This window comes from Pleurodeles waltl, chromosome 11 (genome assembly GCF_031143425.1).
Source record: "Pleurodeles waltl isolate 20211129_DDA chromosome 11, aPleWal1.hap1.20221129, whole genome shotgun sequence".
In the NCBI taxonomy this organism is placed as follows: Eukaryota; Metazoa; Chordata; class Amphibia; order Caudata; family Salamandridae; genus Pleurodeles; species Pleurodeles waltl.
The window spans coordinates 1,001,842,078-1,001,854,387 of record NC_090450.1 but is presented as its reverse complement, the minus strand read 5'-3'; positions in this window follow the sequence as shown (position 1 = coordinate 1,001,854,387).

Genomic DNA, 12,310 nt, shown 5'->3' with positions numbered 1-12,310 from the left:
AGGAGGGACCCAATGATGAAGCATGCTACCCATTGGGATGGGTGAGGACTTTGCTCAATGTAATGACAAAAGTCTTGGAACCCCTTTTCAGATGTGTCAACGCCACATTGTCAAGCAGACACTGGGGACAGCCTCAGGTGGTCTTTGACACAGATCTCTGCTCCTTATGATGTCTCCAATTGGTGTTGGCTCTTAATTGCAAAGCATTTCGTGCTTCCGGACTTAGGTGTATTGTTGTATGGTGTTTATATTGTTTTTTTCTACAATTCACTTTTTGAAGATTTTTTTCTTGGCAATGACTTTATTCTTTTGATGAGATCAAAACTAGCTGAAAACCAAGTATCGTGCGGTGGTAGGTTATGTAATCTGTTCCCTTCATCTGGACTACCCATTGGCCTGAGGCCGGGATAATCTCGTGGGCCTGATTTACAGTTTGGTAGATCGTTGTGACGGATATCCCGTCCGCCCTATTACGATCTCCATAGGCTACAATGGGATCGTAATATGGTGGACGGGATATCAGTCATGTTTGCGATAGAGTAAACACATCCACCAAACTGTAAATCTGTTCTTAGTCTGGTAACAACACAAATGTCTTTTCACTAAAATACCAGGGGTAAAGGAAGGAATATTGCATAGGAAGTAGTATTGCATAGGTAATAATATTGCATGCCATTCAGTCCTGTTGACATTCCTGGGGTGGCCCCTTGTCCCACCCACAGCCTGTCAAGAGCTTTCTTTTGCTGCAGTCTGTTTAGAGGAAGGACAAGAAGGATCTAAATTCATGACCCAGGGGCTGGTGCAGCATGTTCCAGCAGTATTAAAGAGCATGCCGGACATAGTAGTTGCCAAAGCCGGCAACCACTAGTGTATAACTTGGGCAGCAGCTTCCTTAAGACCTAGCCAGGTACACTTCAAATGATCATAGACCCCCACTAGAATTCTGAGGCTACATCCTGGTTATTCATTTTAAAAGGTTTGTAGGATTCATCCTACCATTCTGAGAGATGATTCTGTCCTCAGCATGTTTCCATCATCGACTTCTCGCTGTTCATCAGTGTCTTACCACCCAAAGATCTCCTGCAGGATTGTTTTTCTAGAACTTCAGTTCACTGTTGTCATTCTCCGAAGAGGTGGACTAAACCCGATCCTCCTCAAGTATTCTGTGTCTTTATGGTTTCTGAATTGTGGGGTTTACTAGCCTTCCCTAAACTGCATGCAGTCAACACTGCTCCTGCTGGGAAAGAGAGGTCCTCGCATTGTGAAATCCTTCACTCTCTAAGTGATGGTGCATATGAATAAAGACTGAGAAGCAAAAAGGCTGTTGTATCTGTGTGTGTGGTATTTAGATAGCATAAACCAAACCGAAGGAAGCAGAGCTCTGTACAAGGTCAAAGACACAGTCAGCATGCAATTGAGGGGTAGCTTATTTCTAAAAGCGAATTGGCCTACTAGTGCTTCATGATGTAGGTTCCTTTAATTGGGTGTGTCTTTACCTGCTTCCTAAATTAGAGCAGGGTGGGTACAGAACTGACTGATAAAGGGATGTTATTCCAGAGCCTGGGGCCATGGATAGAAGAAGCCTATTGCACTGTTTTTCAGTTTTTTACACTTCTTTGTCTCCATTCTGATGGTGTCCTGTGGGTGTGCCAAGAGCCTTTCAGTCATTTGACCGTATCGCAGGGTTCAAACTCTTGCCATAGTTATTTAAATCTTGCAGTCCTTGGTTTTGCCACGTAAAACCCATTAACATTTGTCTCAGGAAAAACTTAAAAATTCTAGTTTTTGCATCTTGGTACAAGGAAAAGCTAGCAGGGTGGCCAAATTATCCCTCATTCTGCAATGTGGTACTTGGAGTAGGAATGCAGTTCCGTACTTGGTAAATACCACTTCCTGCAGTATCTGTTTTTACTTGCGGGTATATTATCCCCCCCAGGATAAAAAGTATATCAGAGCGAGGACCGCACAAAGTTGGCCTGTGTCTGGGCACATCTTACTGCACCTGTTTCCCCATGATACTATACAAGCCACTTCTCATTGCATGTTTTAAAAGTTGAACTACATATACCCTGCCAGGATGGCATGCTTCCGCACCATGCCATGCCCCTGATAGAAGTGCTGTGGCTCCGCTTTGGACATTATACCTATAGCACACATGGATTGATTAGAATAGTTGAAGAGGTCACAGTCCTCAGCTGAGGTAAAAAACAGGTGCCAAAGAGTCAACAGTCTGAAGGGTGCAGCAAAGGAAGTAGAAGCCCTTCTCTGGAGTGCCCCCTACAGGCTGTGATTGATAATGACAATATGTGGTGAGATTTGGCATCATGGCATGACCCGTCACTGGCGGTCCAGTGAGGAACACATGAGGTATAGTATAGAGATGAAATTGTGTAAGTTTCCACAAAATATTTTCTCTGCCTGTGGCTCAGTTTGGAGACCCCTGAACTTGAAAACTTTTGCCCCACTTTAAATGTTGGTATTATGAAGCAATATGAAACCCACCAGCCACTGGGCCACAGGGCTATGCACAAAGGTAAGTTACATTTGTGAATAATATACACTTAGCTTTACTCTTACACAGTGGAGTAACCTTACCACTTTTGGCTGTCACAAACTCAGAGTGTAAAGTTACTCAAAAGTATAGACTTGCACTTCTGCATCCCCTGGGAAAGGGGGTGGAGCCAAATTTACAAGTAGTAATTCCAGCGCTACACTTGTCCAACCATCAGTACTGCAACACCCTCCCCTAGAAAATAGTGGAGGGCGGGACTTAAATGTAAATCCCATAGAAAAAAAATTGAAAAATTCAATTTAACAATTTAAAATTGTTAAAAATATAAATAACCTTAATTTAATGTTAATCTATAAAACAGTATATATTGGTAATTTAATTATAACATATTTTAATAACGTTTTGCAATTAAAAATGAATGTAATGCATTTTACTCAACATAATTAAATCACTTTAAATTAGCCATATATATCACTTTTAATAATTATCAATGGTTAATAAAAAATAACTGTTGAGATTTAATTTTTGTATTTAAACCTGTGAAAAATAATTAAAGTGTAATTTAATATATTTAAAATAATTTGTAAACAGATGTTTAATAGTTTTGTAGCATTTTTGTTATTTAGTTCTTCATATAAAATACATGTAAAACATCAATTTACATTAATATTTAACATTAAAATATTATAATAAACGTTTTTGCAATTTCTGAATACTTGACCATGTACAGCTCTCAGCCCTAACTGGAGAGGTCTTTCTAAGATAAAGTAGAGGGAAAAGTCCCTGATCTCTGCCCCAACTGTGGACACTCCTTTGTAGAGTGCATGGAAAAGTAAAAAGGTTTATTAAATTTGGAAAAAGTTTGTGAAAACATTTTGGGGGTGATTCTAACTTCGGCGGGCGGCGGAGGCCGCCCGCCGAAGTTCCCCCACCAAAATACCGCTCTGCGGTCGAAAGACCGCTGAGGGTATTTTGGGATTTGCCCTGGGCTGGCGGGCGGCCGCCAAAAGGCCGCCCGCCAGCCCAGGGCAAATCAGCCTTCCCACGAGGACGCCGGCTCAGAATTGAGCCGGCGTAGTGGGAAGGTGCGACGGGTGCAGTGGCACCCGTCGCGTATTTCAGTGTCTGCATAGCAGACACTGAAATACTTTGTGGGGCCCTCTTACGGGGGCCCCTGCAGTGCCCATGCCATTGGCATGGGCACTCAGGGGCCCCCAGGGGCCCCGCGGCACCCCCTACCGCCATCCTGTTCCTGGCGGGAGTCCCACCAGGAACAGGATGGCGGTAGGGGGTGTCAGAATCCCCATGGCGGCGGAGCACGCTCCGCCGCCATGGAGGATTCTGCAGGGCAGCGGTAAACCGGCGGGAGACCGCCGGTTTACCCTTTCTGGCCGCGGCTGAACCGCCGCGGTCAGAATGCCCTTAGGAGCACCGCCAGCCTGTTGGCGGTGCTCCCGTGGTCGGTGACCCTGGCGGTCACCGACCGCCAGGGTCAGAATGACCCTCTTTGTGTTAAATATTAATGTAAATGGATTTTCTACATTTATTTTAAATGTAGAGCTAAATAAAAAATGCTACAACACTAATGCAATTGTGAATTCAAATAAATGATTTAAAATATATTAAAGAAAAATATTTTCTCAAGTTTAAATTAAAAAGCAAATTTGCTCCTAAAGTGAAACAATATATTTTTGGCTGTAGTACTTTTAATGTGGTAGATTTGCTCACTCTTATGTGCGTGGGTACACATCCCTCCCTAAACTCCTCTCTTAACCCCTCCTTCATCCTTCCTAAACCTTTACTAGTGAGGATTCCACATTTTCATGCCACTTCCTCCATCCCTCTCACATTTACTACTAAAACGTGACCATATGTGAGAGGAGACTCTGCTGTCGGGGCATCCCATGCCTGTTCCCATTCATCCACCCATGATTTCTGGTGCATTCCCGGATTTACTAATACTAGTAAACCTAGGAATGCATCAAAATGGTACACCTTCCCAGGGGTGGCGTAACAAGGAGAAATATGTTTATTTCTCCTAGTTTTTCCCTCTTCCTACATGTTCTGCATGCCACAGCACACATAGAAAGAGGAAAAAGCCTTGGAGGTTTCTGTTTGGGATCCCTTCCCACACAAACCCAGTCCTGGTGGTAACGTAGGACCCTTGAACCATGGTGCAAGGGTGCCTGCGTTGGCAGCCACAAGTGCGCCGGCACTGCGGGAGAACTGGAAAGCCCCATATTTTAGTAGATATTGCACATTCCTGCCCTGTCCATTTGATGCAGCACAGCAAATGGTCTTGCTGCATTGCACCAAATATTAATAAATCTGCCCCAAGGTGTATTGGAATCTTTGTTCCTCTTTGAGAAAGGAATATAGAGAAGGAATGAGTTTAATCGTCTTTAGGAAGCAGGTCCTAAGTTTTGTTATATAGGATCAACTTGAAAAAAAGGTGCAGTGGGGTAGGGGCATATTTATTAAGGGCTTGCATCGCCCTTGCATGATGCAAGTCAATGCAGGGCAACGTAAGTCTTTAAATGGTACTTACAAAGCCATGCAAAACCACCTTGCGTGGCTCTGTGTGGTTTAGTAAATCCAACATAATGCAAGGCAGCGCATATCGTTACCTTGAATTACCTTGCAGCAGGGAGCCGTGCCATGGATAGAGTGTGGTTGTTCCCACCCTTCCATCCATGGCTTTTTCACACAGTCCCAGACTTACTAAAGAAATCCTGGGATTGCGCCAAAATGCTGGCCTTGCCTGACTGAGATGTACGAAGGAGAAATATGTTTATTTCTTCATGTTACTTCCTCTTTCTATGAGTGCTGCTTTCTGAAGCACACATAGGGGGTCATTCTGACCCAGGCGGTCTAAGACCGCCGGGGCCAGGGTCGGCGGGAGCACCGCCGACAGGCCGGCGGTGCCCCGCAGGGCATTCTGACTGCGGCGGTTCGGCCGCGGTCAGAAGAGGCAAACCGGCGGTCTCCCACCGGTTTACCGCTGCCCTTAGAATCCCGCCACGGGGGATTCTGACACCCCCTACCGCCATCCTGTTCCTGGCGGTTCGCCCGCCAGGAACAGGATGGCGGTAGGGGGTGCCGCGGGGCCCCTGGGGGCCCCTGCCGTGCCCATGCCAATGGCATGGGCACGGCAGGGACCCCCGTAAGAGGGCCCCGCAAAGTATTTCAGTGTCTGCTAAGCAGACACTGAAATACGCGACGGGTGCAACTGCACCCGTCGCACCCCTGCAACTCCGCCGGCTCAATTCTGAGCCGGCGTCCTCGTTGCAGGGGCATTTCCTCTGGGCCGGCGGGCGCTCTTTTGGAGAGCACCCGCCGGCCCAGAGGAAATGTCTAAATGGCCGCCGCGGTCTTTTGACCGCGGTGCGGTCATTCAGCGGCGGTACCTTGGCGGACGGCCTCCGCCGTCCGCCAGGGTCATAATCAGGCCCATAGAATGGGGGCAACGCCTCAAGGGATTGTTTGTGTTCAGGAAAGTGCCTGTTCCAGCACAAAAACAACCGTCTTGGTAACCCAGATACTCTTGCAGCATGGCACAAGATTGCCATATGTTAGAACTGTAAATCATACGGTACAACTGTGAATCTCCGTGGAAGGGGGATAGCAATAATATAGAGGTCTCATACTCTCCGGCAGCACATACAGTAGCAAAGCTATACAGATGGCACAGAACCATTGAGCAGTGCTGTCACTCAAGTTAAAGACACACTAATATTAAGGATTCAGACAGAAGTACTGATTGCCATGTGCCTATCTGCTTTAAGTATATATTTGAAAACAGAATAGGTTTATCCCCAAGCATAACAAAATCGGTTTATGAAAATGCACAGAATTTGCTATCAAATTCATGTTTTGCATTTTTTAACAATAAAATTGATCCCTTCAAACTAAAACTTACCATTTTTGCTAAGTTCATGGTCAATGCCCAAACATCAATTTTTCATTTGCATCAAGTACTCACATGCAATACTGCCCCATAACAACAAACTCTGCCTTACATGCTCATCTCATGCCATGGCTGCCACACAATGAGCCAGGAATTACAATATTATTTAGGACCAACAGTGTACAAGGGGTGACACTGGGAACTATCATGTCATGGATGGTCCCAATTTATCCAAAGTAGTCAACAGTATGACACAGCCAGCAGTCTGTCAGTGGTGTACACCATACAGCAATAAATGCCTCCAAAATACCAAGAATTAATACCAGTATGCCATGGATGACCCAAAATGCTATGAATTGCCACTTATATGCCAGGGGCCAGTATTTTCTCCAGGGAGGGCACCAATCTGCCAGTGTGAGTCCCAAAATGCCAGGCATTGCCCTCAATAACTATTGGTGGGCTCAAATTTCTAAGAATTATCATCAGTATACTAGGGCCAATATTGTTTCCCAACAGTGCGGCATCTCACCCTTTAGTGAGTACCATCCTGGAACAAGAGGCATCTCTCCTCCCATGCCTTGAATGATGACAGTCAGAGCACCTGACCCTCTCAAATGGCCTTTTGCCCCCTAGGTTCCCAACTTCCTTATACCCTGAAGTGGGTTGGGACTTTTCTTCTTTGTAAGAACTTTGTGGCCCTATTAGGTTCTCACTTTTCACCTTCTGCCGGTTACCTCACCCCCCTCCTTGTAGTCACCTCTGGTACCTACTTTTAAACTCTCATGCTGAACCAAAGGTCCACTTCCTTCCCAGCCTCTTGAGGAATAATAAGCTTGGAGTCTAGCTGATGCTGGTGCAACTCTGTAAAGCAATTATTCAAGATGTGCTCTCTCATAATGAGTGAAACATGTATCAGTGTTATCCCGCACCACACATGTAGACATCAGGTCTTTCGGAATGTGTAACTTTTAGTTATTTCTCATAGGAACTTCTGAATCTCTGCCACAATTATCACTGCAATCTGATCTTTGCTGGGACTGCAAGTCAATCCTCCTCTAGCTCCTTTCATGAGCTGGTATGGCCTTCTGCTCCTCCAAGCCCAATTTCTTCTACTCTAGCACAAGAGCTGCCCTTCTTGTGTCTCCTCAGTAGACAGGACTGCAGCTGCCTTCTTCCTTTCAGCTGCCAACCTCAGCTCCTCCCGAGTGAGGGCTGCCCTCTTCTCTTCCAGGGCCACCTCTTGGGCAGCCTCTGCCGTTTTCTCCTCCGCTTCCAGGGATGCCTTCTTCTCCTGGGACATCATCTTTCTTCTCCACTGCAGTCATATTCTTATGCTCTTCAAAACCATCTTCTCAATGGCCCTACGGGTTTTCTCATACTCTCCTTCTTGGCCTTCAAGCTCATCTCGAGGTTCCTCTTGTGTGAGAGAGCCTTCTCCTCAATCACAGTAATGGTAGCCAGGGCATCCGGATCGGCCTCCATGTTCCTCAAAGACTTAAGAGGCAAAAAGTTGAGTGCAAGTGTGAATTTAGTAAAAAAAGAAAAATTATACAATTAAAACCAAAAGCAAATTAACAATACAAAATGTAAACTTTTACCGTCAATATAAAAAGGGATTTTTAATTCCGACTTAAATCACTGTATGGTACAGCAAAAAAAAATATTGGGTCCCACTACTGAACAGTAATATAAGGAAGTGGATTATTATTTGGGGACGCCAGTTGCCAACCTCAAGGAATAATAACACTAATTGCCAGGATGAACCCCAAAATCAATAAATTAACGTGAGCTCAACATCTTGGTAGCTATAGCACAGAGAAGTGAGGCTTAACTTAGGGCAATGTATAAAGTATATATGCAGTACACAAACAATAATAAAGTCACAATACCAAACAATAAAAATCCTGAAATGAATGAGAAAAACAGAGTAAGCTTTAATAAAAAAGGATTACATCAAAGTAATGAAAATCCAATAAGGGGAAGCAGCTATATACATTTCTAAAATTTTGAAGGATAATTGACCCAAAAAGCTCTGAGAATGATATTCTATGGATAGTATAGGCTGGGGCCTATGTGTGGTTTCAGATCAATCGTAATGGAGAGTGGGTTGGATACAACTAGTAGGTTTACCATGGTCAAAGATTTTACCTTCTGAGTTTGTCTTTTTTATCCTCAAGTGGGACAAGCCTCAAGCTGTATGTGACGAAGTTGCATCAGAATCAGATACCTTTGCCATGATGTACCGCCACAGCGATGGAGTCTAGGAAGTCGAAATATTTTCTTAGTCATAAGTTTTCAGGGTTTCTGGAGCAGATCCCCTGGATCACTTCTATGGCTCCCTGGCCCTCAGTGACAGCGCTTAGAGGCTGATACTCCAGCTGAAGCAGCCAGGAAGGTCCAGTCCAGCAGTTGGTGCTGGTCAACTGATATTTAATAAAAAGACCTCTTGCATGTTGTTGTAGCCACTTGGGAGGTCAGCCAACTGACTCTTGAATCCCACTTCTTTGTTCTGGGTACATTAGGGAGCATATCCTCGTCAGGGCTTCTCTAAGGTCCTAGACAGAATTCCCAGCTCTCTTCTGATCTTCCACAGGTCCAGAAAGTGGTTTGCCACATCCATGGATTCTACTAGGCATTGGGTAGTGCTGACCCCTGCACACTCCTTAGCCAATGGGGAAGAAGTTGCCAGGGTGACCCCTACCCCTTTTTTTGCAGCTCATCCTGTTTGCCTTACTGCAATCTGTTCCACATTACATGTGTCTAAAGAGAATGCAAGGTGGCATAGGCCTTCTGTCTGTGGAGGGGGATTGTGTGTCACTCACAGGTATGTTTAGGAAAATGAGCATTTCCCTCACCGGTTTTCTTGTAAAACCAGTTCCGAGGGTAGTATCCCTCCCACTGGATTGGAGACAACCTGGCCATATTAAGCCTTAGGGACAAGTGCTTTCACTCATGCAGGTCACCCCATTCATTTAACTATAAATGGACAGGTTTCAACTTTCTTGGGTCCAGGTCAAATATTTTTCTGGACTTATAAGGATCACATCTCCAACACCCACTTCATCCTGTCATCAGGCCTAAGACATTGTTCTTTTCTAGAAGCAGTTTTTATACCTCATTAAGGTCAAGCACTGGCTGCTGGTGGGCAAATTCAAATTAACATCCAGGAGCTCCAAACGTTTTCTTGTCTATTTATTAACATGTAAATAACTTCACCAATGAAATGTACTTTTAATAAATATGAAAGATAGACTTTTAATGACTTTTTAGCCATTTCCCACTAACAGATAAAGAGTAAGGTTTATATTGTGTTCTTTGACATTTGTAGGGATCCAGCTACAGACCTGCCAGTGAAAATTATCCTCAGAAGTGGTCGCAAATCAACTCGCAGTTACTATGCACTTGAAGTGGATGGTAACTCATTCGCAAACGGGAAACTTCCCCTTTGTGAATGATCACAAAATTATTTTTTCCTATGGACCACTGCCTACTCTGAAAAAAACCGAAACAAAAGGTTTCGGTATTTTTTTCTATTTTTTAAGGAAAACGGGCAGCAAATAGAAAAAAAACTGCTTTATTTAAAAGCAGTCACGGACATGGTGGTCTGCTGTCTCCAGCAGGCCACCATCCCCACGAGTGCCTTGACTCACTATGGGGTCGCAAACTGCGAACCACCTCATTAATATTCATGAGGTGGGTCTTTGCGACCCCATAGCGAGTCGCAGAAGGTGTCTGAGACACCTTTCTGCATCGCGAAATGAGAGTTGCAATTTGCCACCTACTTACATCTGGCCCTTGGTCACTCGAGGAACATGCAAACCTTAAATTCGTACATGTTCCACTTTTAAGTATCTGACACCCTTCCTGTTGGACTACAAGGTACACTTAGGGGTGACTCAATAGTATTTAAAAGCAGGGTGTCCCACATGTCAAAAAATGTTATTTTTACAGGTCTGACAGCAGGTTTGTAGGGTACTGAAGTCAAGCTATGCTTGGTGGGCCTGAAGCCATGTTTTACTGGCCAACTCTGTGGATGGCACAATGGGTGCTGCAGTCCACAGGTGGCACTGAACGTCCAGTCTCTGAGTGCATTTTGTTCACCATACACTAGGGACTTATAGGCAAGTTAAATGTCAGTCAGGGCTATACCACTGTAACAATGTTCAAAGGAGGTGCACAGGTATTTTACTCATGCTTAGCAGGGGCAAAGTGCACAGAGATCTAACACCAGAGAAATAGGCTCTAGAAAAAGGCAAAAGATCTGAGATGACCATGCAGAAAAGGTGGACTTGACACACCTATGCATGAGTAATTCCTAGTACAGCTTGACTCATTCATTTAGAGTTAAATACGGTAAATGTATACTTACCTTTATATACTTACTTTTATGATAAGTTTGCTGCAGCTAGGTACATCATGATAGTTTGGTAGAACTATATTTCTATCCTTAGAATTCTGACAAACAACCAATTGAAATGTAAAGTATAGTTGTTAGGAGAGTTAGCATGGCAGAACCTTCCCACGCATAGAGCTCTCTGGGATGCAAGATATTTTAGTATTTGTAGTTTATTGAAAAGGACCTCAGATGGTCCTGAATAGAGCAATTAGAATAACTTGATTGGGGAGTAATGCGGAATGGGTCAATATCTGTTAATATGCTTGCCACAACATAAACCATTCAGCACAATTTGATAAACCCATTCCCTAGACCAGTCTCAGGGGTCAGTGACACATGGTCAGTGGCTCTAACTTAGTTCTCACTGTCTCTTCAGCTCACTCACTCACCCAGTTACATACCTTACCTAAAGCTTTTTGGGCAAGGGGCTCCTTGTAGGAGACATGTTATCCCTTCCAGGAGCGGTGACATTCAAACCCTAGCGGTGTACATATCTGGCTCCTTATGGTAGACAGAAGTCCCTTTATTGGCTTAATTTCCATCAATTTTCACGTGCTATCATACTGTGCTGGGAGAGGTTTTTTAAGTTCCCTGATAGGTACAGCGAGTCACTTCTATCCATACATATATCATATTAGACAAACAGTTCATTGTGGATATAATTTTGCAGCAAGTGTGCTTCTTGGGCCCTGCTTCATTAGTGTAAATGTTCTCTTAGATCTTCTGGGCTATTTCACAAAACCTGGCCTGAGCGCGCCTTACTGACAGACAATATAACTGTGACAAAGCGCTGTCTGGGGCTAGGACCTATTATCCAGACACAGCACCTCTGGGACTCTCTCTCTTTATCAGGATTTAAAGCTCTATCTCTAGCTGTATTAGGATAAATATTAGGCGTGCTCCACAGGCACGCAACATCACCAGACCGAGTCCGTGGAATGAAGATAGACTTCCCACAAACTCTTTTTTTTTTTTAAACTTGCTGTTGTGGCTCAAATAAGCACGTCTTGGTTTGCAAATACCTGATTATGTACAGCTGGGGGTACCTTATCCCAGATATTATTCAGACAGTAGAGGAGGATAACTTGTCTGACACAAGATCTCAGACAGAAGACCATGCTCTGACCTTAGTTGCATCAATTTACATGAATTGATACACGATAATGAGTGAGTCAATTTTAAGCCTCCCATGAGAACGGCGGATGGCTCCTGTAATACAGGAGTGATACCCGGCAGCTGGTTCTCCGCGTACATAATTTAGGCAGACGGCGTGTTTCTTGAGCTTTGCTTTGTTAGTATAAATATTCTCTTATATCTTCCAGGCTGTCTCACAAACCCAGGGATGAGCGTGCTTTACTGGCAGACAATGTAACTGTAATGAAGCACTGTCTGAAGGGATGGGAGCTATTATCCTCCAGATTGGACACCTGTGGGATGCTCTCCTTCATTAGGATTCAAAGCTCTCTCTGTAGTTGTATCATGATAAATATGAGGC